Source organism: Hyperolius riggenbachi, chromosome 7 (genome assembly GCF_040937935.1).
Source record: "Hyperolius riggenbachi isolate aHypRig1 chromosome 7, aHypRig1.pri, whole genome shotgun sequence".
In the NCBI taxonomy this organism is placed as follows: domain Eukaryota; kingdom Metazoa; phylum Chordata; class Amphibia; order Anura; family Hyperoliidae; genus Hyperolius; species Hyperolius riggenbachi.
The window spans coordinates 36,947,673-36,972,202 of NC_090652.1; the positions used below are offsets into that span (position 1 = coordinate 36,947,673).

The 24,530-nt window shown below is 51.7% G+C and overlaps 1 protein-coding gene across 3 annotated transcripts in view; it reads left to right on the plus strand.

The window, feature by feature from the left end:
* The first annotated feature begins 8,192 nt into the window (after positions 1-8,192).
* BCKDK (branched chain keto acid dehydrogenase kinase) overlaps positions 8,193-24,530 on the plus strand; it is a 56,858-nt gene continuing 40,520 nt past the window's right edge. The window contains exons 1-2 of one of the 3 annotated variants that reach the window (XM_068243918.1): positions 8,193-8,389; positions 23,413-23,453. The gene's annotated coding sequence lies outside the window, so the exon portion shown is untranslated. Of the gene's footprint in view, positions 8,390-23,298; positions 23,324-23,412; positions 23,454-24,530 lie in introns of those variants that run through there. The other 2 variants (XM_068243919.1, XM_068243920.1) reach the window with 2 other exon arrangements.

The window sequence follows — 24,530 nt, forward strand, 5'->3', positions numbered from 1 at the left end:
TTGGAAATGATTCCTGCCAGAAAATATTGTGTGTACCAGGCATTAAAGGGATTCTACTGGGAATGGAATTTCAGTTCTGCTGGGAATACACGATGAGATTTATCAGTCAATTTAACGTCCGATCTTATTTTCGATCTATTTTCTTGTCTTTTCTTATCAATTTCCATTCACTTCTATGAGAAATTGATCAGGAAAACGATCGAACATGTCAGAAATTATCTATCAAACCATCTATCAAAATCTAATGGTGTATTAACTGAAAGAAAATGGCCACTTACCTGGAGCTTTTTCTGGTCTCCTGAAGACTTCCTGCTCGCTCTCTGTGAATCCACGCTGCTCACTTCTCACTGTGTCCCTCTCTGTAGGCTGGTTGCCAGCCACTGCGCATGCGCGGCAGCTGCGCACCTCCTTGATTACGCTGCCATGAATGCAGCGTTCTGCGCATGTGCTGTAGCATGTTTTGCAAGTGCAGAACACTCCTGTCCACTGGAGCGCGTTGGAGGAGGCATGAGGCACTGACGCACATGCAGTGTACAAAGGGAAACCCTGGGAGAAGAAAGCAGGAAGACTTTGGGGTGCTGGAAGAAGCCCCAGTTACTGGCCAATTTTTTTATTTTTTTTAGTTTCCTTTAAAAGGACAACGAGTAAACGTAAACAATGCAATACTGAACTTACCTGGGGTTTCCTCCAGCCCCCCTGTAGCCTGTGAAGTCCTCTGGGTCCCCTCTGTTCTCCTGGTGGTGGCTCCGTTAAAGTGTACCAGAGCTGGTATAAAGTAAATGTTTTATACACACCTGTCACTTCCGTCAGTCGGAGCCAGTCTGACGTAAGAGAAGTGTGCTCTTTGCGTATCTCTCCAGCAGCCACTGGAGAGTTATGTAGAGTAGGGTGGCCATACATCCCGATTTCGGCCCAACAGTCCGGTTTTTGGACTTCTGGTCCTTCGTCCGGCGCAATGCCAGGGCGGACGGCCAGAAGTCCTCCTTTTTGGACCGTTGGTTATTTTAAGCGGCTGCCGTCGTCCCCTGGCGTGATCTCAATCTCCCTCATCTTTTCCCAACCGTGAGGTCACGTCGGCGCACCACCGCGCAGCGTCCATGATTGCAGTGGAACGCTGTGCAAGTGGAAACGGGCAGCCCCACCTCACGCTTGGCCCGGGTGATGGTGGGAGGAGCCGACAACGCTGCGAGCGAGTCAGCAGTGTGAGTGCCGCCCGTGGTCACAGCCAGAGCCAGCCCCGAAGCCAGCAAGCCACCCAGACATCCACCACCGAGCAAGACAGGCAGCTAGTGTGCACACAGCACCACTCTCACTGTGACACTGACTCCAGCACCAGGCCAGCCACGAAAAATATACTGACTGTCAGTCCACTCCAGCCGCAGACGCAGACCAGTAAGTTTACTACTAAAAGGCCTTAGCCAATACTATAGCCAGGCCAGCCCAAGCAGAAGCAGTTGAGCTGCAGCTCCCTTCCCTAGTCCTCCCGGAGCCCCCCCCCCCCCCCCCTCCTTCCCCAGCAAGGAAAAAGATGAGATCCATTCTGTTAGAGGCAGTGAGGAAAGGATTGAAATATCGAAAGTAGAAGGTCGGTTTGGTGAGTACAACTATTTTTACTGATATATTGTTTATTTAGCTGATACTGTAATATAGATTCATATCAGCGCTGCGTAATATGTTGACGATTTATAAATACAATAAATATTTACATTCTGTTCATATGAGTATCTGTATAATCTAGTGCATTGCGTGGTGTAATATTGAACTATTGTGCACCACTGTCCACAACTCGGTACGATGTCCTCCTTTTCAGGGTCTGATCTCCTCCTTTTTGGGGTTCTGAAAGTGGCCACCCTAATGTAGAGGGCGCACTTCTCCTGCGCAGCTGGCCCCGACTGGCTGAAGGGACGAGACCCGGCACTGGAGCTGCGGTAAGACTGAGGACAGCAGCGTGGGAGCGATCTGTGTGGATGGGGCTGGAGGAAACCCCAAGTATGTATAAAATGTTTCCTTTACACCAGCTCTGGTTCCCTTTAACTGCGCATTCTGGCCGGGAGTCGTGTGCAACTGCTCATGTGCTGATGGATCTCGTGGGCTATGGCGGGCTGGAGGAAGCCACAGGTAAGTTCAGTATTGCATTTTTAATGTCTATTCAGTGTTCCTTTAATGATCTACATATCGCATCCGTAAAGGACATCCAAGATGAATGAAATCTATCTTTACTTACCTGGTGCAGTGGGGATTCTTCCAGCCCCTACAAGTCACTGTGTCCCACGCTGCAGCTCTGATCTCCCGCTGCAGCCTCTTAAGATCGCCGACTCCTGGATGGGTCAGGGTGCCCATGATGCCGCAGTATGATCCCAATCTACTTACCCTCCCTCGCCCCAGCTCCAGTGTCCCGGGATCCCCTCTGCTGCAGATGCTGACCTCGCCAAGTTGGCATCTTCTACAGCGCGCTCCGGTGGCCTGGAGCGTTCAGTGCAGGTGCAGAACGCTCCCAGCCACTGGAGCGTGACTGCAAGCTTGCGGAGCTGCAGCAGATGCCAGGAGCTGGAGGAAACTCTGAATTAGTAATTTATTTTTTTCCCTAATGTCTCAGGTGTTTCCTTTAATACCATATGGCTGCCTTTACTGCTGTAGATCACAAGCAGTAATGCCTGGTCCACACCAAAAACCGCTAGCAGATCCGCAAAATGCTAGCAGATTTTGAAACGCTTTTTCTTCTTTATCTGTAGCGTTTCAGCTAGCATTTTGTGGTTTTGTGAAGCGTTTTTGGTGTAGTAGATTTCAAGTATTGCTACAGTAAAGCTGTTACTGAACAGCTACTGTAACAAAAACCGCCTGGCAAACCGCTCTGAAGTGCCGTTTTTCAGAGCGGTTTGCGGTTTTCCTATACTTAACATTGAGGCAGAAACCCATCCACAATCCAAAATCTGCAGCAGCCGGGAGTATGCGTTTCTGCAAAACGCCTCCCGCTCTGGTGTGCACCAGCCCATTGAAATATATTACCCTAGCGGAACCGCACCCGCAAGCGGATCGCAAACCGCAGCAGAACCGCTCTGGTGTGCACTAGGCCTAATATTAGAAAATGTTCTCTGGACTGTGGGCGCTCATATCTGTCAGAAACAAGATAGAGGATTAATTGTAGCCTCATCTCTCCATCAGAGGGCGCAGCACGGCCACCTTCCTCCAGCAGAGGGCGCAGCACGGCCATCTTCCTCCAGCAGAGGGCGCAGTGCGGCCACCTTCCTCCAGTAGAGGGCGCAGCACGGCCACCTTCCTCCAGCAGAGGGCGCAGCACGGCCGCCTTCCTCCAGCAGAGGGAGCAGCACGGCCACCTTCCTCCAGCTGAGGGCGCAGCACGGCCGCCTTCCTCCAGTAGAGGGCGCAGCACGGCCGCCTTCCTCCAGCAGAGGGAGCAGCACGGCCACCTTCCTCCAGCTGAGGGCGCAGTACGGCCACCTTCCTCCAGCAGAGGGAGCAGCACGGCCACCTTCCTCCAGCAGAGGGCGCAGCACGGCCACTTTCCTCCGGCAGAGGGAGCAGCACGGCCACCTTACTCCGGCAGAGGGAGCAGCACTGCCGCCTTCCTCCAGCTCAGGGCGCAGCACGGCCGCCTTCCTCCGGCAGAGGGCGCAGCACGGCCGCCTTCCTCCAGCAGAGGGCGCAGCACGGCCGCCTTCCTCCAGCAGAGGGCGCAGCACGGCCACCTTCCTCCAGCTGAGGGCGCAGTACGGCCACCTTCCTCCAGCAGAGGGAGCAGCACAGCCACCTTCCTCCAGCAGAGGGCGCAGCACGGCCAGCTTCCTCCAGCAGAGGGCGCAGCACGGCCTCCTTCCTCCAGCATAAGGCGCAGCACGGCCTCCTTCCTCCAGCAGAGGGCGCAGCACGGCCACCTTCCTCTAGCAGAGGGCGCAGCACGGCCACCTTCCTCCAGCAGAGGGCGCAGCACGACCACCTTCCTCCAGCAGAGGGCGCAGCACGGCCACCTTCCTCCAGCTGAGGGCGCAGTACGGCCACCTTCCTCCAGCATAAGGCGCAGCACGGCCACCTTCCTCCAGCATAAGGCGCAGTACGGCCACCTTCCTCCAGCAGAGGGCGCAGCACGGCCACCTTCCTCCAGCAGAGGGCGCAGCACGGCCACCTTCTCCAGCAGAGGGCGCAGCACGGCCACCTTCCTCCAGCAGAGGGCGCAGCACGGCCACCTTCCTCCAGCATAAGGCGCAGCACGGCCTCCTTCCTCCAGCAGAGGGCGCAGCACGGCCACCTTCCTCTAGCAGAGGGCGCAACACGGCCACCTTCCTTCAGCAGAGGGCGCAGCACGACCGCCTTCCTCCAGCAGAGGGCGCAGCACGGCCGCCTTCCTCCAGCAGAGGGCGCAGCACGGCCGCCTTCCTCCAGCAGAGGGCGCAGCACGGCCGCCTTCCTCCAGCAGAGGGCGCAGCGCAGGCGCCTTCCTCCAGCAGAGGGCGCAGCGCGACCACCTTCCTCCAGCAGAGGGCGCAGCATGGCCACCTTCCTCCAGCAAAGGGCGCAGCGCGGCCACCTTCCTCCAGCAAAGGGCGCAGCATGGCCACCTTCCTCCAGCTGAGGGCGCAGCGCGGCCACCTTCCTCCAGCTGAGGGCGTAGCGCGGCCACCTTCCTCCAGCAGAGGGAGTAGCGCGGCCACCTTCCTCCAGCAGAGGGCGCAGCGCGGCCACCTTCCTCCAGCAGAGGGCGCAGCACGGCCACCTTCCTCCAGCAGAGGGCGCAGCACGGCCACCTTCCTCCAGCAGAGGGCGGAGCACGGCCACCTTCCTCCAGCAGAGGGCGCAGCACGGCCACCTTCCTCCAGCAGAGGGCGCAGCACGGCCACCTTCCTCCAGCATAAGGCGCAGCACGGCCACCTTCCTCCAGCAGAGGGCGCAGCACGGCCACCTTCCTCCAGCATAAGGCGCAGCACGGCCTCCTTCCTCCAGCAGAGGGCGCAGCACGGCCACCTTCCTCTAGCAGAGGGCGCAGCACGGCAACCTTCCTCCAGCAGAGGGCGTAGCACGGCCACCTTCCTCCAGCAGAGGGAACAGCACGGCCACCTTCCTCCAGCAGAGGGCGCAGCACGGCCGCCTTCCTCCAGCAGAGGGCGCAGCACGGCCGCCTTCCTCCAGCAGAGGGCGCAGCACGGCCGCCTTCCTCCAGCAGAGGGCGCAGCACGGCCGCCTTCCTCCAGCAGAGGGCGCAGGACGGCCGCCTTCCTCCAGCAGAGGGCGCAGCACGGCCGCCTTCCTCCAGCAGAGGGCGCAGCACGGCCGCCTTCCTCCAGCAGAGGGCGCAGCACGGCCGCCTTCCTCCAGCAGAGGGCGCAGCACGGCCGCCTTCCTCCAGCAGAGGGCGCAGCACGGCCGCCTTCCTCCAGCAGAGGGCGCAGCACGGCCGCCTTCCTCCAGCAGAGGGCGCAGCACGGCCACCTTCCTCCAGCAGAGGGCGCAGCACGGTCACCTTCCTCCAGCATTGGGCGCAGCACGGCCACCTTCCTCCAGCAGAGGGAGCAGCACGACGACCTTCCTCCAGCAGAGGGCGCAGCATGGCCACCTTCCTCCAGCAGAGGGCGCAGCACGGCCACCTTCCTCCAGCATTGGGCGCAGCACTGCCACCTTCCTCCAGCAGAGGGAGCAGCACGACGACCTTCCTCCAGCAGAGGGCGCAGCACGGCCACCTTCCTCCAGCAGAGGGCGCAGCACGGCCACCTTCCTCCAGCAGAGGGCGCAGCACCACCAGCTTCCTCCAGCAGAGGGCGCAGCACGGCCACCTTCCTCCAGCAGAGGGCGCAGCACCGCCAGCTTCCTCCAGCAGAGGGCGCAGCACGGCCAGCTTCCTCCAGCAGAGGGAGCAGCATGGCCACCCTCCTCCAGCAGAGGGCGCAGCACGGCCACCTTCCTCCAGCAGAGGGCGCAGCACGGCCACCTTCCTCCAGCAGAGGGCGCAGCACGGCCACCTTCCTCCAGCATAAGGCGCAGCACGGCCACCTTCCTCCAGCAGAGGGCGCAGCACGGCCACCTTCCTCCAGCATAAGGCGCATCACGGCCTCCTTCCTCCAGCAGAGGGAACAGCACGGCCACCTTCCTCCAGCAAAGGGCGCAGCACGGCCGCCTTCCTCCAGCAGAGGGCGCAGCACGGCCGCCTTCCTCCAGCAGAGGGCGCAGCACGGCCGCCTTCCTCCAGCAGAGGGCGCAGCACGGCCGCCTTCCTCCAGCAGAGGGCGCAGCACGGCCGCCTTCCTCCAGCAGAGGGCGCAGCACGGCCGCCTTCCTCCAGCAGAGGGCGCAGCACGGCCGCCTTCCTCCAGCAGAGGGAGCAGCACGGCCGCCTTCCTCCAGCAGAGGGAGCAGCACGGCCGCCTTCCTCCAGCAGAGGGCGCAGCACGGCCGCCTTCCTCCAGCAGAGGGAGCAGCACGGCCGCCTTCCTCCAGCAGATGGCGCAGCACGGCCGCCTTCCTCCAGCAGAGGGCGCAGCACGGCCGCCTTCCTCCAGCAGAGGGCGCAGCACGTCCGCCTTCCTCCAGCAGAGGGCGCAGCACGGCCGCCTTCCTCCAGCAGAGGGGGCAGCACGGCCACCTTCCCCCAGCAGAGGGCGTAGCACGGCCACCTTCCTCCAGCAGAGGGAGCAGCACGGCCACCTTCCTCCAGCAGAGGGAGCAGCACGGCCACCTTCCTCCAGCAGAGGGCGCAGCACGGCCGCCTTCCTCCAGCAGAGGGCGCAGCACGACCGCCTTCCTCCAGCAGAGGGCGCAGCACGGCCACCTTCCTCCAGCAGAGGGCGCAGCACGGTCACCTTCCTCCAGCATTGGGCGCAGCACGGCCACCTTCCTCCAGCAGAGGGAGCAGCACGACGACCTTCCTCCAGCAGAGGGCGCAGCATGGCCACCTTCCTCCAGCAGAGGGTGCAGCACAGCCACCTTCCTCCAGCAGAGGGCGCAGCACGGCCACCTTCCTCCAGCAGAGGGCGCAGCACGGCCACCTTCCTCCAGCAGAGGGCGCAGCACGGCCACCTTCCTCCAGCAGAGGGCGCAGCACATCCACCTTCCTCCAGCAGAGGGCGCAGCACGGCCACCTTCCTCCAGCAGAGGGCGCAGCACGGCCACCTTCCTCCAGCAGAGGGCGCAGCACGGCCACCTTCCTCCAGCAGAGGGCGCAGCACGGCCACCTTCCTCCAGCAGAGGGCGCAGCACGGCCACCTTCCTCCAGCAGAGGGCGCAGCACGGCCACCTTCCTCCAGCATAAGGCGCAGCACGGCCACCTTCCTCCAGCAGAGGGCGCAGCACGGCCACCTTCCTCCAGCAGAGGGCGCAGCACGGCCACCTTCCTCCAGCATAAGGCGCAGCACGGCCACCTTCCTCCAGCATAAGGCGCAGCACGGCCACCTTCCTCCAGCAGAGGGAGCAGCACAGCCACCTTCCTCCAGCAGAGGGCGCAGCACGGCCACCTTCCTCCAGCAGAGGGTGCAGCACGGCCACCTTCCCCCAGCAGAGGGCGTAGCACGGCCACCTTCCTCCAGCAGAGGGAGCAGCACGGCCACCTTCCTCCAGCAGAGGGCGCAGCACGGCCGCCTTCCTCCAGCAGAGGGCGCAGCACGACCGCCTTCCTCCAGCAGAGGGCGCAGCACGGCCACCTTCCTCCAGCATAAGGCGCAGCACGGCCACCTTCCTCCAGCAGAGGGCGCAGCACGGCCACCTTCCTCCAGCAGAGGGTGCAGCACGGCCACCTTCCTCCAGCAGAGGGCGCAGCACCACCAGCTTCCTCCAGCAGAGGGCGCAGCACGGCCACCTTCCTCCAGCAGAGGGCGCAGCACGGCCACCTTCCCCCAGCAGAGGGAGCAGCACGGTCACCTTCCTCCAGCAGAGGGAGCAGCACGGCCACCTTCCTCCAGCAGAGGGCGCAGCACGGCCGCCTTCCTCCAGCAGAGGGCGCAGCACGGCCGCCTTCCTCCAGCAGAGGGCGCAGCACGGCCACCTTCCTCCAGCAGAGGGCGCAGCACGGCCACCTTCCCCCAGCAGAGGGAGCAGCACGGTCACCTTCCTCCAGCAGAGGGAGCAGCACGGTCACCTTCCTCCAGCAGAGGGAGCAGCACGGTCGCCTTCCTCCAGCAGAGGGCGCAGCACGGCCGCCTTCCTCCAGCAGAGGGAGCAGCACGGCCACCTTCCTCCAGCAGAGGGAGCAGCACGGCCTCCGTCCTCCAGCAGAGAGCGCAGCACGCCATGGTCTCCAACATGATGGCCGCCTGACCCCTCCTCTTTCCGGGTGAGGCGATCGGGGGCGCTCCCGGCGTGCACAGCGAGCTCCGCCTTCCCCTGTGCCGTTCGCTTGGCGGATATATCCGGAGGCTGGCGGCTGAGCGGAGGCTGCAGAGGAGGACAGGTAACGTTTGTTCACGTGCAGCTCCTGGAGCCGCGGCATTGTGACGTCACTGCAGGCTGCGTGCCTCGCGCCGCTGTGCTGCTGGGAGGATGCTGATAGGAATGTGGAGGCCTCTTTACTTCTCTATAGAGGAGGCATTACCTGACATGCCAGCCCTGCCTGTCACTCTTCCTGTGTGTGCTGCTGCGGCACCCCCCCTCATGGGAAGCCGGGCATTTATTATTCCTTACATGGGGAGTACTAATAGGCATTTACAGTGCTTCAGTGTATTTACTCTGAGTGGCCAAAAACATTAGAGACACCCTCTTAGGCCCCAGTCACACTTGCAAAACGCTAGCGCTTTTGCTAGCGTTTTGCTCTGGTGATTTTTGGCAATTGACGTGAAAAAAAAATCGCCATTCACACATGGTGATTTTTTTTTTTTTCACGATCGCGATTAGCGCTTCTATAGCACTAAACGCGATCGCTGGGTAATCGCCTGAAAATGGTGCATGATACAAATTTGCGTTTGGCAATTAACGCAAATTGCCCAAGTGAGAACGGGCCTTTTCAGAGATGCCAGCTCCTCTTGTACTGACAATCATTCATCATTCAGTCACTTAAATCTTTCGTCTAACCCATTTGTGTTGTCGCGTCACTGCTGGACTAGTTTACTTTCAAATAAGGAGTGCCTCTAATTTTTTGGGCCACTCAGGGCTTGATCACACCTGGGGCGATTTTGCTTTTTTTTTTCAGTGCCGACAACTTTAAAAATCTTCCTAGATTTTTAAAGTTGTCCTTCCGCAGAGGGCGCAGCACGGCCACCTTCCTCCCGCAGAGGGAGCAGCACGGCCACCTCCCTGCACACTGCAAATCCGTTTTGCGATTCTGATTCCGTTTCCGATTTTCAATTCTGATTTTCCCCGAATACATTCAACAGAAAAGCGGATAAAAAAAAATGCAGCATGCAGTAAAGATTAAAAATCGGAATCGGATGTAAAAACCGATTCAAAAGCGGAATCGGAATTGCATGCAGTGTGCAGGGAGCCTAAAAGTGCTTCTGCAATGATTCCTTATGGGACTGGTAATATCTGCACGTTTTGTCTGCTTTTTGCTGACCAAAGCGCTGTCTGCACCAGTTTTGGGGTGATTTTGCTATAATGGAAGGTATAGGAAAAGCACATAACGCTCACAAGATCTATTTATGCAGCCATTGCGTTCATAAATAAATTTGTTGTATTTATTCGTCTCCGAGTGAAAGAGTTCACTTCCTGACTGACTTCAGGAAGTGAAAAAACAGAATCACTCTCCTAAAGCGCTTAGAAAAGCGCTTTATACAAAATCGAAGCACGCAGGTAAGTCCCGGGAGGCGGAAAAAAAATCACTCACAAAATCGCAAAACGCTGCCCTCAGCGATTGCGATTTTAGATGTGAACAAAGCTTCAGTGTATATTAGCTGCATGCTTATTTTGGGTGTGTGATTCAAGCACTACTGCAGCTAAAGAGATCAGCAGGACAGCCAGGCAACTGGTATTGTATATAAGAAAATAAATATGGCCGCTTCCATATCCCTCTCATCTCAGGTTCACTCAAAATCTGTGTGATAACATGTTGTACAGGTGTGTTTTTTTATGTGATCTCCTTATAAGCTGGGCTGGTGTGAGAGGGGCACACCTTGTCTCCAGTGCAGGTAGCCTGGGGCTTTGTCTGTTCCTTTCCTTACTGATTTATATCCTTGTCTTGATCTGTACTAACTCTTAAAACATTTCTGGGGTTGGTGGTTTCTGCTGAGATTGCTGTAGTGTGAACTTGCATATTCATGGAGTGTAGAAGTCTCAGGCGATCGCTTTGGGTGATACCATACCTCTGATTACTTCAAATGGGGGTCTGTGGTTCTTTTTAAAAACAAAAACTGACACATACCTGGGGCTTCCACCGGCCCCCTGCAGTTGTCCTGTCCCGCTCTGTCCTCTACGATCTTCTGTCCAATTATTCGTCTAAGTAGACAAATGCAATTGCACGGCCGTGCGTGTCCTTGCTCCTGCTGGTGTCTCAGGGAGCTTCCTGTGCAGGCGCAATACGAGAAACTGCACCTGCGCAGGAAGCCCCCGGAGGCGGGAGCTAGGACACTCATTCGTTTAGTTAGATGAATAATTGGACGGTGACCTGCGGCGGGGGAACGGGGGATTGTAGAGGACGGCGCTGGACAGGACAACTGCAGGGGGCTGATAGAAGCCCCAGGTATGTGTCAGTTTTTGTTTCTAAAAAGAACCACGGAACCCTTTTTAAAGTGAACCAGAGATGAAGCACCCTCAGGTATTTTACCATATATATCAGTGGGAACATTAGAGAAAACCTCTACCCTGCTCTCTTTCATCCTTCACTGCTTAGCCTACTTGTTATCAGCCCTGATAAAATCCCTGACTGAGCATTCAGGCCCAGTGCACACCGAGCGGTTTTAGGAGCGATCCGCCACCCGCATCTGCCTGTGAAAACGCTTGGCTAATGTATTTCAATGGGATGGTGCACACCAGCGGTTTGAGGTTTTTAGCAAACCGCCAACGTGCCTCCTGCTGCACGTTTGCGGTTTGCAGAAGCGTTTCTGCCTCAATGTAAAGTATAGGAAAACCGCAAACCGCGCTGGAAAAGGCTACATCAGAGCAGTTTTCCAGGCGTTTTTGTTACAGAAGCTGTTCAGTAACAGCTTTTACTGTAACAATATTTGTAATCTTCTACACAAAAACGCTCCCAAAAACGCTAGGCATGTTTAGAAAACATCTCTAAACATGCCTAGAATCGCTCTGAAATCAGCTCCAAAAACCTCTAGCGTTTTGAGGATCTGCTAGCGGTTTTGGTGTGCACTGGGCCTAAGTCTGGCTTTGCTCAGGAATCATTATAAGCTGAGTCATTATAGCAGAGCCAGAAGGGGGCAGGCTTGGGCTTGAAAAGACATCAGAAAAGACAGATTCGGCTATAATGATTTTTGGGCAAAGCCAGACTGAATGCTCAGTGGGGGATTTTATCAGGGCTTATAACAAGCAGGCTGAGCAGTGAAGGATGAAACAGAAAGCAAGGTAGGTGTTTTCTCTAATGTTCCCACTAATATACTGGATCTTCTAAAAAAAATTAGCATATTGTGAAGTGGTTCAAGCCTTTTATTGTTTTTCTTATTGATGATTTTGGCATACAGCTCATGAAAACCCAAAATGCCTATCTCAAAAAATTTGCATATTTCATCCGACCAATAAAAGAAAAGTGTTTTTAAAACAAAAAAGTCAACCTTCAAATAATTATGTTCAGTTATGCACTCAATACTTCGTCGGGAATCGGGAATCCTTTTGCAGAAATGACTGCTTCAATGCGGCGTGGCATGGAGGCAATCAGCCTGTGGCACTGCTCAGGTGTTATGGAGGCTCAGGATGCTTCGATAGCGGCCTTAAGCTCATCCAGAGTGTTGGGTCTTGCTTCTCTCAACCTTCTCTTCACAATATCCCACAGATTCTCTATGGGGTTCAGGTCAGGAGAGTTGGCAGGCCAATTGAGCACAGTAATACCATGGTCAGTAAACCATTTACCAGTGGTTTTGGCACTGAGAGCAGGTGCCAGGTCGTGCTGAAAAATGAAAAGCTTTATGGAGATGAAGATTTCATTTTTCAGCATGACCTGGCACCTGTTGTCCTCTCTCCTCTCCTATTCATATACAGTCTTACAGTTTGTCAGTGATAATACACTTTTACATCTTTTATATTTCAATTTCAATGTTATTATTGTACTTTTATATTGTATCCATTGGGGATGTATGTCTCTTTAAACAGGCGGTTTGTGTGTTCCCGGGGGTGGAGTTTTCTCTTCCCTGGCTTCACATAAATTCTCCTCATGTTCAGGTTCACTTTTAACTACGACTAAGGGCAGATGGTAGGCCCGATACGCGTTAGTTGATCCTGTGATTTTATTGCCTTGTCTGTGGATTTTTCTAATAAACATTTCAGCCCTTTTTTTTACCTCATCCTGTTCTGGCTTGCGGATCCTTTTTGTACTTCAAAACAATAAAAGGCTTGAACTACTTCAGTTGTGTGTAATGAATCTAAAATAAATGAAAGTCTAATGTTTATCAGTACATTACAGAAAATAATGAACTTTATCACAATATGCAAATTGTTTGAGAAGATCCTGTATATGGTAAATACAGGATGGTGCTTCGTCTCTGGTTCACTTTAACCTCCTTGCCGGTTATCCGGAGCTCAGCTCGGGGTAACCTGCGTAGAAGGATTTCTCAGGCCCTGCTGGGCCGATTTTCAAAATTTTTTTCTTTCCTGCACGCAGCTAGCACTTTGCTAGCTGCGTGCAGTTTCCGATTCGCCGCTACCCGCCGCGCCGCCCCCCCCCCCCCCCCCAGACCCCTTGCGCAGCCTGGCCAATCAGTGCCAGGCAGCGCTGAGGGGTGGATCGGGATTCCCTCTGACGTCCCGACGTCATCTTGCCCGGTCGCCATGGCGACCCGGGAAGCCCAGCAGGAAATCCCGTTCTGAACAGGATTTCCTGCTTACTCTGATTGCCGAAGACTATTAGAGTGGATAGGGGGATGCCGCTTGTCAGCGGCTATCATGTAGCGAGCCCTGGGCTCGCTACATGATTTAAAAAAAATAAATAAATAAAAAGTGTTGCGCTGCCCCCTTGCCACCAGAATTGTAACGGCAAGGGGGTTAAAGGTGAACTGTAGTGCTTTCTACTGAGAAGCCTGTTCTGTTCTGCGGAGAGGGAAGGACAAGCAGGAGAAGTCCCGCCACTACTACTGTCACTGAGTAGTCTCTGAATCCGCAATGATCATTTTGGGTGGCAAGAGTATAGCAAAAAGCTGGTTTTATGCCTGGGCATTGTGCTGTGATGCTTCGCCCCCATTGCACCGCAGAAAACATCATTCATGTGTCCCTGTGGCAGAGTGCGCCGACAAGGTCATATGCACAGCTCCGCCCCGCGCCCAGTGACATACTTCCTGCTGGACAGGAAGTAAGTCACTGGGTGTCCCTGTGGCAGAGTGCACCGACAGGGTCATATGCATAGCTCCGCCCCACGCCCAGTGACCTACTTCTTGCTGGACAGGAAGTAAGTCACTGGGTGTCCCTGTGGCAGAGTGCACCGACAGGGTCATATGCATAGCTCCGCCCCTCGCCCAGTGACATACTTCCTGCTAGACAGTATTATGCAGGAGAACAGAGGCGCCAAAAGGATAAAAGGAAGCTAATTGAGCTTAAAAACCAAATTCTTGGTAAATAGAGGAAGTAGTGGTGGACTTACCTCCTCCAAGTAGACACACAACGACTGTAGTAGAGACAGTCAATATATTTTGTTTATGAACTCCAAATATGCAACGCGTTTCGCAGGTTTGATCCCGCTTCATCAGGCAATAACAGAGCAATAGCATATGTGGTCAGTAGAAGAGCCAGGCACCTCTGTCTTGGTTTGTGAGTATTAATATTTACTCGATCTAGTAACCATTTACCAGTACATATTACACTATTGGGTCCCTTGGTGTTCCTTGTTTTTATTCCTGCTGGACAGGAAGTACGTCACTGGGTGTCCCCGTGGCAGAGTGCACCGACAGTCATATGCATAGCTCCGCCCCTCGCCCAGTGACGTACTTCCTGCTGGACAGGAAGTAAGTCACTGGGATTCCCGGTTTTTCCATCTTATTCTCGTCGTTGTGCGCAGCTTCGCCGTTGTCGACCTATTTTATTTTTCGGTCACCCATTGTCTCTCATTACTTCTGTCACTGAAGTCCGACGGTAACGCGCTGCTCACTTTGCAGTGGCTGATCGGTAATTTGCGACCCAAGTGTGCTAGTTCTCATTGCCTTGCATTGTCATTACGTTACCCTGCGGGAAAACAAGGTAATGTAATGCAGCTTTGCAAGTAAAGTATAAAAGGAACCTAAAAGCACTGAATCAATTATTTAAATAATATGCAGCCTCCACAGTCATTCAACTAGTAACAGCACCGTAATGCTCTCTAAAGGCTGGTATAGACCATGCAATTTTTATTTCAGATTCTGTTTCCGATTTGAGAAAAAGATCGAATCAGGCAAAGGAATGTACAGCCTACTGATTGCCATCGCCGATCCCAAGCTCAAAATCCATCTCTCTCGATTGAGACATGCTGGAAATGATCGATCAATTTCCATTCAACATCCAATCAGAAATCTGATTGGAATTTGAAAGAATGTGTGCATGCTAGCAAACGTCTAATGCCGATCAATGTCAGATCTGAGTATCGATCTGATCACTAGCTCAAATTAGATCCGAAGTCAAAATTGCATGTTTTTCCCAGCCTTTAAGAGGAAGGGTTGAACTTCATCCCAATCAGTAGCTGATACCCCCTTTCCCACAAGAAATCTTTACCTTTTCTCTAATAGATCATGGTGAGGGGGTGTGTCTGCATGGCTGATATTGTGGTGAAACCCCTCCCACAGTGTGATGTCATGACCATGTCCCTGACAGTTTCCTGTCTGTGAACCTCGTTGCATTGTGGGAAATAACGGCTTCTTCCAACTGCAAGCAAGCAGTATCTCCCTCTGTGCACAGAACTCTCAGTAACGTGCATTCTGTACAGATCACCTGGCAGAACTGAAGATGTCACCACCAGTGATACATTTCAGAATGTAAATCAGGGAGAGGAAAGATTTTACAATGGCCAAACACTGACTAATCCTATAAATGAATTTTGTAAACAGTACAGTTTTTTATTCATTACGTCATTTTCACTACAGGTCCTCTTTAAAGGTGCCCATTAACGGTACAATAGTCATCAGATTCAATCATTCAATTAGATTTGCAGGATCGAAAGTAATCAGAAGGTAATTATAGATTCCACGCATAAGCAGGACGATTACGGCACCTTCTCTATTCAGATACAATGACATTTTCTATTCCAACCCACTATAGAATAATTTTGCGTCATATTCCCCCCACCCCCTCTCGTACAGCGTGGCTTTCTGTACAATTCGAAGATCACATAGGGGGAATATATTGTACCGTTAACCTCCTTGCCGGTCTAATTCCCCCAGCAAGGGGGCAGCGCAGCACTTTTTTTTTTTTTAATTTTTTTTTTTAAATCATGTAGCGAGCCCAGGGCTTGCTACATGATAGCCGCTGCTCAGCGGCAGCTCTGCAGCCACTCTGATCGCTTCCGGCGATCGGAGTAAGCAGGAAATCCCGTTCAGAACGGGATTTTCTGCTGGGCTTCCCCGGTCGCCATGGTGACGGGGCGGGATGACGTCACTGACGTCATCGACGTTGGTGGGAATCCCAGGCCACCCCGACGTCATAGGGAATCCCGGGCCACCCCTCAGCGCTGCTAGCTGCTTGTAACAAAAAAAAAATTTATGCATATCGGCCCAGCGGGGCCTGAGAAATCCTCCTGCGCAGGTTACCCCGAACTGAGTTCGGGATAACCGGCAAGGTGGTTAAAGGAAACCTGGGATCATAGAAGTACAAGCATGTATACCAGTGTTCTCCCTAGAATTTTTTTCCAGCCTGGTGGCATGAAAAAGTAGCTGGGTGGGGCGAGATGAGAGAATGCAGGGCTGGCACTTCTCTGCTTACAGCAGAGAAGGAAGTTAGCAGATGAAAGCCGGGTGCTCACCAAAACTGGCAGGGTGGAGCACCCGGCTAAAAGAGCCTCTGGAGAAAACTGTATACTCACCTAAGTCTTTCTCCAGCTCCCTGTGGGCTCCCTCGCCTTCCTCCTGGGTGGCTTGGCTCTCCCGTAGATACTGACTACTGCATATGTGCGGCCGTGGCCCCGTGCATCTTTGGGTCGCATCCTGCACGGTTAGCTAAGGCTTGTAACTGTGAGGGCACATAACACTCCCAGCCCCGGGAACGCGACCAAGGATGTGCAAGGGCATGGTTGCGCATGTGCGGTAGTCCCTGACTGGCCCAGTCAAGGCTTACCGGAGAAGACTGCAGAAGAACAGCGTGGCTGGGGAGGCTGGAGACAGCCCCAGGTAAGTATAAATGCTTGTAATAGGCAGCTTTAGAGCATGTGTTGTAAGAGATCTGAATAGTAATTTGGCAGGGATTTTGAGTGTTGAGAAGCAGCTTTCTGATTGGCCAGCACAGAATGACACCAGAATAGCAGTGTGGGAGTTAGACAAGTGGAGACCTGCAGTTCTACAGCCACATAAACCAAACCAGTCACCCAAGCATTGTGGGCCTGCTGAGTAATAAGTCATACTGGCGACAATAGCTTGCGCATGCTGGGACTTGTAGTACTTCTACACAGAATAGATAGAGGTGGTGGTGGCATCCAGCAATTAAGTCCTTCCTAATGGAATTGCTCACTTTTTATGATGTGCTGAGACTTGTAACTTTCTGACAGCTGCTGTGTTGTTATATCTTTGTATACTTGACTTTTTGTTTCCTGGTCAGAGGCTGTTCTTGGACAGCTGGAGTGAGAAGAATATGGAGGCTGCCATATTTGTTTCCTTTTAAACAAAACTAGTTGCCCGGCAGCCTTGCGAAGCTATTTGGCTGCAGTAGTGTCTGAATCTGACCAGAAACCAGCATGCAGCTAATCTTGTCAGATCTGACAATAATGTCAGAAACACCTGATCTGCTGCATGCTTGTTCAGGGTCTATGGCTCAAAGTATTAGAGGCAAAAAAGGAAATAAATATGGCAGCCTCCATATACCCCTCGCTACAGTTGTTCTTTAAGTCACTAAAGTGTGATAGTGTCTCCCAACCTAGAAATGTGATCACGATTACCTGAATTCAGAGGGATATGGAGGCTGCCATATTTATTTCCTAACCAGCCCATAATCACATGATCAGGTGTCTTGTACCCTGTTTGCCTTGTATAGCTTTGCCATATGTTGTATAACCTTGTTACATCTGTCATCCTTGTATCATTGTATATATTTATTGTCCAGCGCTGCGTAATATGTTGCCGCTTTTTAAACACAATAAATAATAATGCTGGGATTTGTAGGGCTGCTAGACCCAACAGGCTGTGGTGGCTTTAACTGCATGCTGGGATTTGTAGTTCGCCTGGACCTTGCTGTCTGCCGACATTTAGCTGGCGGTGTTTGAATGCTGGGACTTGTAGTGTGTCCAGTGCTAGCGGCCTGCCTGCAATGGGTTCGCTGTTCCTCCATGCTGGGATTTGTAGTGCAGGGATGGACACGTTGAGTATGAAATGCAGAAGTCAGTCTGCCCAATCCCAGGGCCAGTAGGAATTTTATTTAGAAGCAGTTCTGTTGGGAACCGCAATTACACAGCGGTAGAGATAGGGCTGGTGCACACCAAGAGCGGTTCTGAGCGTTTTTAAAAAAAACCGCTTGGCTAATGTATTTGAATGGCATGGAGCACACCAGAGCGGTTAGTTTTTTCCCCAAACACGGGTCCTGCAGCATTTCTGCTGATTTCTGAGGCGATGCAGCCTCAATGTTGAGTATAGGAAAGTGGAAAATCCTTCTGAAAAGCAAGAGTTTTTGTTACAGAAGCTGTTCAGTTCCAGCTCTACGGTAACAAAAAATAAAAACTGCTACACCAAAACGCTCCAGAAATCACTAGGCATACCTAGAAAATCGCTTTGTGCATTCCTAGAATCGCTCTGAAAAACCTCTTCAAAAAACGCTGAGCGTTTGCGGATACACTAGCGGTTTTTGGAGTGCACTGGTCCATAGACAGGGAGACGCTCTCGCATTGATGTAACTCAGTTGCAATTGCAGAAAAAATGCAGCAGGCACAAACAATGGCGTGATTACAAATCATGGCGAAACTTTGATGGTGGCCCCCAATATTCAGACCCTTTCCCCTGCCTTCCCTAGGGGACCCTCACAGCCTGGGGGCCCATCTTGCAAGGTGGACATCAGGATCTTCCCACCCATAACAAGTGTAGCCACAAAAACACCTGATCTGAAGTACAGTCCTCTGCCCTGTATCAGAGGGAGGTAAGGGTAGTAGTTTGGGCCCCCCACAGCTCTGGGCCCCCTGCGATCGTAGGGTCTGCTCCCCTCTAGTTCCGCCCCCTATACACTTGTGACTGATTGTAAAACGGATCGCACTGCTCTGGATAGGTCTCTGCGATTGCTGTGAGTATCACGGTGCCCTTGTGATTGGCAGAAAGCATGTGCTTTCATTTAAACAAATGCACGCAGTGTAGAGTGGTCCCATTGGGGTGTTTGATGCTTTCTAACCACCCAAGCTTGATATAGAGGATAGTAAAGTGCTACTACAGTCTGGTGTCCTGATCTCTGCTTGCTGGGACTTGTAGCCCCTCCTTGTAGCTGGCAGGCTTGGCCTTGTAGCTGGGTCACTGGTTTCCTACAAGTGTGGTGTCCTCTCCTGGCCTCTCTCTGGTGCGCAGGGGGTCACATGGCAGACGCGTAGACATACGCAGCATTCCCTGGAGATTAACCCCAGCCTGGCCAGCACCAACCCAATTCACAGCCGGGGTCTCTCTGCACCAGTCCAAACCTACAGGCTGGCTGGTAACACAGGAGGGAACTGCAAAATGCTGGGTGGCAGTAATACAGTAGAAAAGGTGCGCAGGCCCCGGCTATGCAGACTCTCCGGAGTGCTCAAAGCCAAAAACAGTCCATCCACTTCCAGTAATGGAAAATAGCGCCTGGGCACATACAGGGGAAAACTCCACTTATATTGAATCACATTGAAACCAAGTTCCACAACTGCAAGGGCAGCATGGGGAGAGCACCATCTCCAGGACCTGATGAAGCGCCCCGTGTGAGGGTGTGAAACAGCTGCCGACAGTACATGCTTATCCTTCCCTCTCTCTCCATGCTGCCTTTGCAGTTGGGGAACTTGTTTTTAATGTGATTCAATAAAATTGGAGCTTTACCCCGGATGTGCCCAGCCGCTATTTTCGGTTACTGGAACAAAATGCTTTTTTGGCAGCCTAACACTGTTATAGAGCTGGTTTTGTTAACAGGCAGACTCAGGGCCAAACTGCAAATCTGCCCCCCTCCCTCCACAAGACTTGGATGGGGCCTCCTTAATGTTCATAACTCCTCCCTTGCCTTCCCTTGGTGGCCCTCACAGTCCGGGGCCCCTTTCAGCATGGGCTATAGAACAAGTGTGGTCGCTGTAGCCCGGGGCAGCTGCGCTCCCCCATAGGCTATGAGGGAATGTAACTCCCTGCCCGGGATTATTGCCCTGTCCGCTTATCGTTATGCATCTCATGGAACCAATGCTGAGTAACAAGTGTGAACGGCTACTATATATAAAATAGGAGCCGTTCACTGTCAGTTTTGCAATGAGCAGAGAGCAGACAAAAATTGTCCATTCTCAGCTCAAGTGCAAACCCACCCTAAGGTCTAAAACAATTGGAAATGATCGTTTAGGACCACTAATGAACAAAAATCTCCTAACCAATCCGATCAGATTGCAGGATCAATGCGAAAATCACAGATTTCATTCATCTGATCGAATTGGTTAGGAGATTTTTGTCCATGAATGGTCCAACGATCATTTCTGATCGTTCATACGAAGAATTGTTTGTAAAATTGTATCGTTTGTGGCCAATTCTGCTGCAGCAGTTGCTTCTTGCTCATGTTTTGGTTGGTTTTAAAGTGACACTGAAGCGAATAAACAACTTATCATATAATGAATTGGATGTGTAGTACGGATAATTAATAGAACATTAGTTGCAAGGAAAGTCTCCTATTTTTATTTTCAGTTATAGGGCTTTTACCCCCATAATATTGCATCATTCTACCATGTTAGCAATTACAAGCCGCACTGTGTATTTTAAACTATGAAACAGAGCAGAGCTGATGACCTTTTCAACTCCCCTGCAATAAAACCGTATCTGAAACTGTTTTTCAATGTTTCTTTGATGAATAAGTCGGAGAGCTCAAAGAAGCTCTTTTGCATAGATAACAAGTGAAGTTTCTGAACTCTTCCTGTACTGGAAACAATATGAGACTCATATCTGTGCTGCTAATGTTCTATTTCTTAGCTGTACTACACATACTATTTCATTATACCATAAGTATTTTCATTTCAGATTCCCTTTTAAGAATTCGGGATTCCTTTACAGACTTCAAACTCACAGCTGAAACAATCATCAAACATCATTTTAGCCTTCAAACATGTGATTTTTCTATGTTCCTTTAGATCAGAGTGACTACAGTCTATAGAGGGCTTGTTGTTTCCTCAGTCTGAGTACTGTGACCTCTCTCACCTCTACGCTTCCTATAAATACATTCTGTACCGTATGCTGTGATCAGGGTGTTGTGTACAGCTTCTGGGATTGTGCAATAGCTTCTGTCTGCAGAATGATAGTTATTCCAGTATTGGAGCCTGAGATTGTGTACATCCCCTCAGCGCCCGCCCCACAAGACCTCAGCACCCCTCCCTGCCCCACAAGACCTCAGGGTCCCCTCCCTGTCCCACAAGACCTCAGCACCCCTCCCTGCCCCACAAGACCTCAGCACCCCCTCCCTACCCCACAAAACCTCAGAATAAGTCCTGTGAGGTGAGGCCTTTAGGGATAGGACCAAGGGCAGATTTATACTTTTTGGCTCCTGGGCCTACTTTCTTGCAGCTTTCCTTCCATGTACAGCACCCCTGTTCCTTGTGCAGCCCCCTCTTCCATGTCTAACATTCATGTACAACAGCTGCCTTCAGTTCTATACAGATCCCTTGGGTAGCAGTTCCCTATTTCCATGGGTTGCTCCTTATTTGCAACCTTTGTATTCTTTTTTTAACCTCTTCTTCCATGTGCAGCAATCCCTCTTCCTTGTTCAGCCGCCCCTTGGCCGGCTGCCGCCCACTGCCCGGGCCTCGGTGGCCTTTCTAGAAACCTGGCTCTGGACGGGACTTTTTTTTTCCCCAGCACAACCCACAGATTCACCATCAGATTGGGATCTGGGAAATTTGAAGTCCCGAAATGATTTGATTCATTAGACCGGGCCCCAGTCTTCCACACTCCAGTTCTTACACTCGCAGGAGCTTTCCAGCACTGGAAATGGGTCAGCAGGTACACTGGTGAGAGACCTAAGGAGGCTGACATATTTATTTCCATTGCTTGGTAGTCCTTCAAACCTTTTGGCATTGGACCCTGAACAAGCATGCAGCAGATCAGGCGTTTCTGACATTATTGTCAGATCTGACAAGATTAGCTGCATGCTTGTTTCTGGGGTGATTCAGACACTACTGCAACCAAATAGACCAGTAGGGCTGCCAGGCAACTGGTATTGTTTACAAGGAAACAAATATGGCATCCTCCATATCCCTCTCACTTTAGTTGTCCTTTTAAATGAAAAGTACAATTGCCTTACCATGTATAGATCTGTTATTCCTTGCCATAGTTGATGACTTTTTGCTGATATGATTAGCTTGGCCAGGAAGGGCCAAACCTTAATCATAGAACTACTGTACTTTTTTACCCTCTGAAACCAAAATAATAATATGGGAACTGAGGAGAGCCCTAATTGGGGTTTGTATAATTCAGACACATTTTCTCATCATGCTAGTTTCCCTTTTAAATTTAAAGAGAAACCGTGATCAAGAATTGAACTTCATCCCAATCAGTAGCTGATTCCCCCTTTTACATGAGAAATCTATTCCTTTTCACAAACTGATCATCAGGGGGCGCTGTATGGCTGATATTGTGGTGAAACCCCTCCCACAAGAAACTCGGAGGACCATGGTCCTGGCAGTTTCCTGTCTGTGAACCTTGTTGCATTGTGGGAAATAGCGGTTTACAGCTGTTTCCAACTGCCAAAAAAAGCAAGCAGCAGCTAAATCACCTACCAGCAGTAAAAATGTCACCATGTGATAAATGTCAGAATGTAAATCAGGGATTTAAAAGCTTTTACAATGGGCAAAAACTGACTAAATAATTTATACATAATTATTGTAAAAATGAAGCACTTTTTTATGACATTATTTTCACCGAAGTTCCATACATCGGGAGTGGCCATACATCAGGCGACTTGGCGGCTTATCGACCATTCGATTTGATTATTATAATCCGATGAAAATCAAGTGCATGCCCAACTGACAATGCAATCGATTGTGGGCCAAAATTGGTCACATGAATCGGTTGGACATGCAGCTAGATGTAGGGCCGGCTTGCTCGATCGGGAGCGAAGCAGAAATGACAAGTGACAAATGCGACAAAACCCCCGACCCTGTCCCCCCCCTAATGTTTAATGTGCCCAGTGCACTCTATACATTACCTGTCCATGGCGTCCGCTTGCTCCGCACTTCCTCAGCTGTCTATACATGTGTGCCGCGTGGTTGCCTAGTTACGTGGGCGTGTGTGCGACGTCACTAGGCAACCGTGTGGGGTTCACATGTATGGACAGCGGAGGAAGCCCGGAGCAAGCGGACGCCGCGGACAAGTAATGTAAAGAGTGCACTGGCCACCGGGGGGCACATTGGACATTAGGGCCGACAGTGTTAGGTCGGCGAGGCAACGGATGCAGCATCACAAGGCCAATTCCTGATCGATTACAGCAAGAAATCTATCCGGAATCGGCCTGCAGAGTATGGACAGCGGACAGATCCCTCTCTAATCAGATTCGATTAGAGAGTGATTTGTCTCTTGGTCGAGTCTGCCCATACTTGTGTGTGGCTGTCCATACTTACTAAATAAAACAAATGCAAAGTCCTGCTTGATCCTTTGGTGTGTTTGGATTGGTCCAGATTGAGGCGTGCTCTGTGGTCACATGACTGCGGCAGAGGGAGCGAGATCTTGTGAATGGCTGTACATTACGTTTTGTGATTCTGTTAATATTTTGTACTGTTCACCCCTCCCTCCTCCTAGAAAGCGTGTGGGGACAGTGTGTTCCAGATGCCACACATGCAAGCCTCCCGCTCTGTACTGTACAGAAAGAGGAGGGGGGGGGGGGGGTCTGCTCTGCTGAACCTGATCTGCCACCTCCTCCTCCTCACATCTGTCTGTCAATAATTCACAGCCGGTTCCAGGTATATCGGGCTCTGCTCCTGCCGCACAGATTTGGCTGCCTGTCAGTTTGTTTTGGCTCTGACTTCCTGACGCTTTGTCACTCTTGCAGGTCCCGGAGATCTGGTGAGGCGTATGGGAGACGGTGGCGTGGTGAGTGCGCTCTGTAGCTTTCCTTCTCACTGTGGTGTGTGTCCTATTGTTTGTGTGCTAGATGTTTGTACTTTGAATTATGCGTTTATAGATGATACATCTCCTGCAGCACAGTACATAGTCATGTCACTGAGTGTCCCCAGAGGAGCTCACACTCTAATCCTACCACAGTCCTAGTCTACTGTCCTACCATGTTATTATCATGTATTTATATAGAACTGACATCTCCTGCAGCACATTACATAGTCATGTCACTGACTGTCCTCAGAGGAGCTCACACTCTAATCCTACCATAGTTATAGTCTACTGTCCTACCATATTATTATTATGTATTTATATAACACTGACATCTTCTGCAGCACATTACAGAGTACATAGTCATGTCACTGACTGTCCTCAGAGGAGCTCACACTCTAATCCTACCATAGTCATAGTATAATGTTCTACCATATTATTATCATGTATTTATATAGAACTGACATCTCCTGCAGCACTATACAGAGTACATAGTCATGTCACTGGCTGTCCTCAGAGGGGCTCACACTCTAATCCTACCATAGTTATAGTCTACTGTCCTACCATATTATTATTATGTATTTATATAACACTGACATCTTCTGCAGCACATTACAGAGTATACAGTCATGTCACTGACTGTCCTCAGAGGAGCTCACAATCTAATCCTACCACAGTCCTAGTGTAATGTCCCACCATATTATTATTAGTATTCTGTATTTGTATAGCTCTTTCACCCCCTACAGGCCTGTACATAGTCATGTCACTGACTGTCCTTATAATCTAATCCCTACCATAGTAATACGTCCCCACCATAGTCTCAAGATATTTGAATCTTTGGGTGGGGGTCGATTTCAATTTTATATCTCTGTTTTGGGATGGAGGAAGCGGGGGGGGGGGGGGGGGGGGGGGATGGATCTCATGAACAATCCCATATATTACAAATTGGCCCTTTTCTCTGTGGAAAAATAACCACTTGCTGTAACTAAGTCCTGTTGTCATGGCAACACAGGAAGTGCTTCCATACTGATAATTTTCAGCCACTTGTGCGGACAAATATTA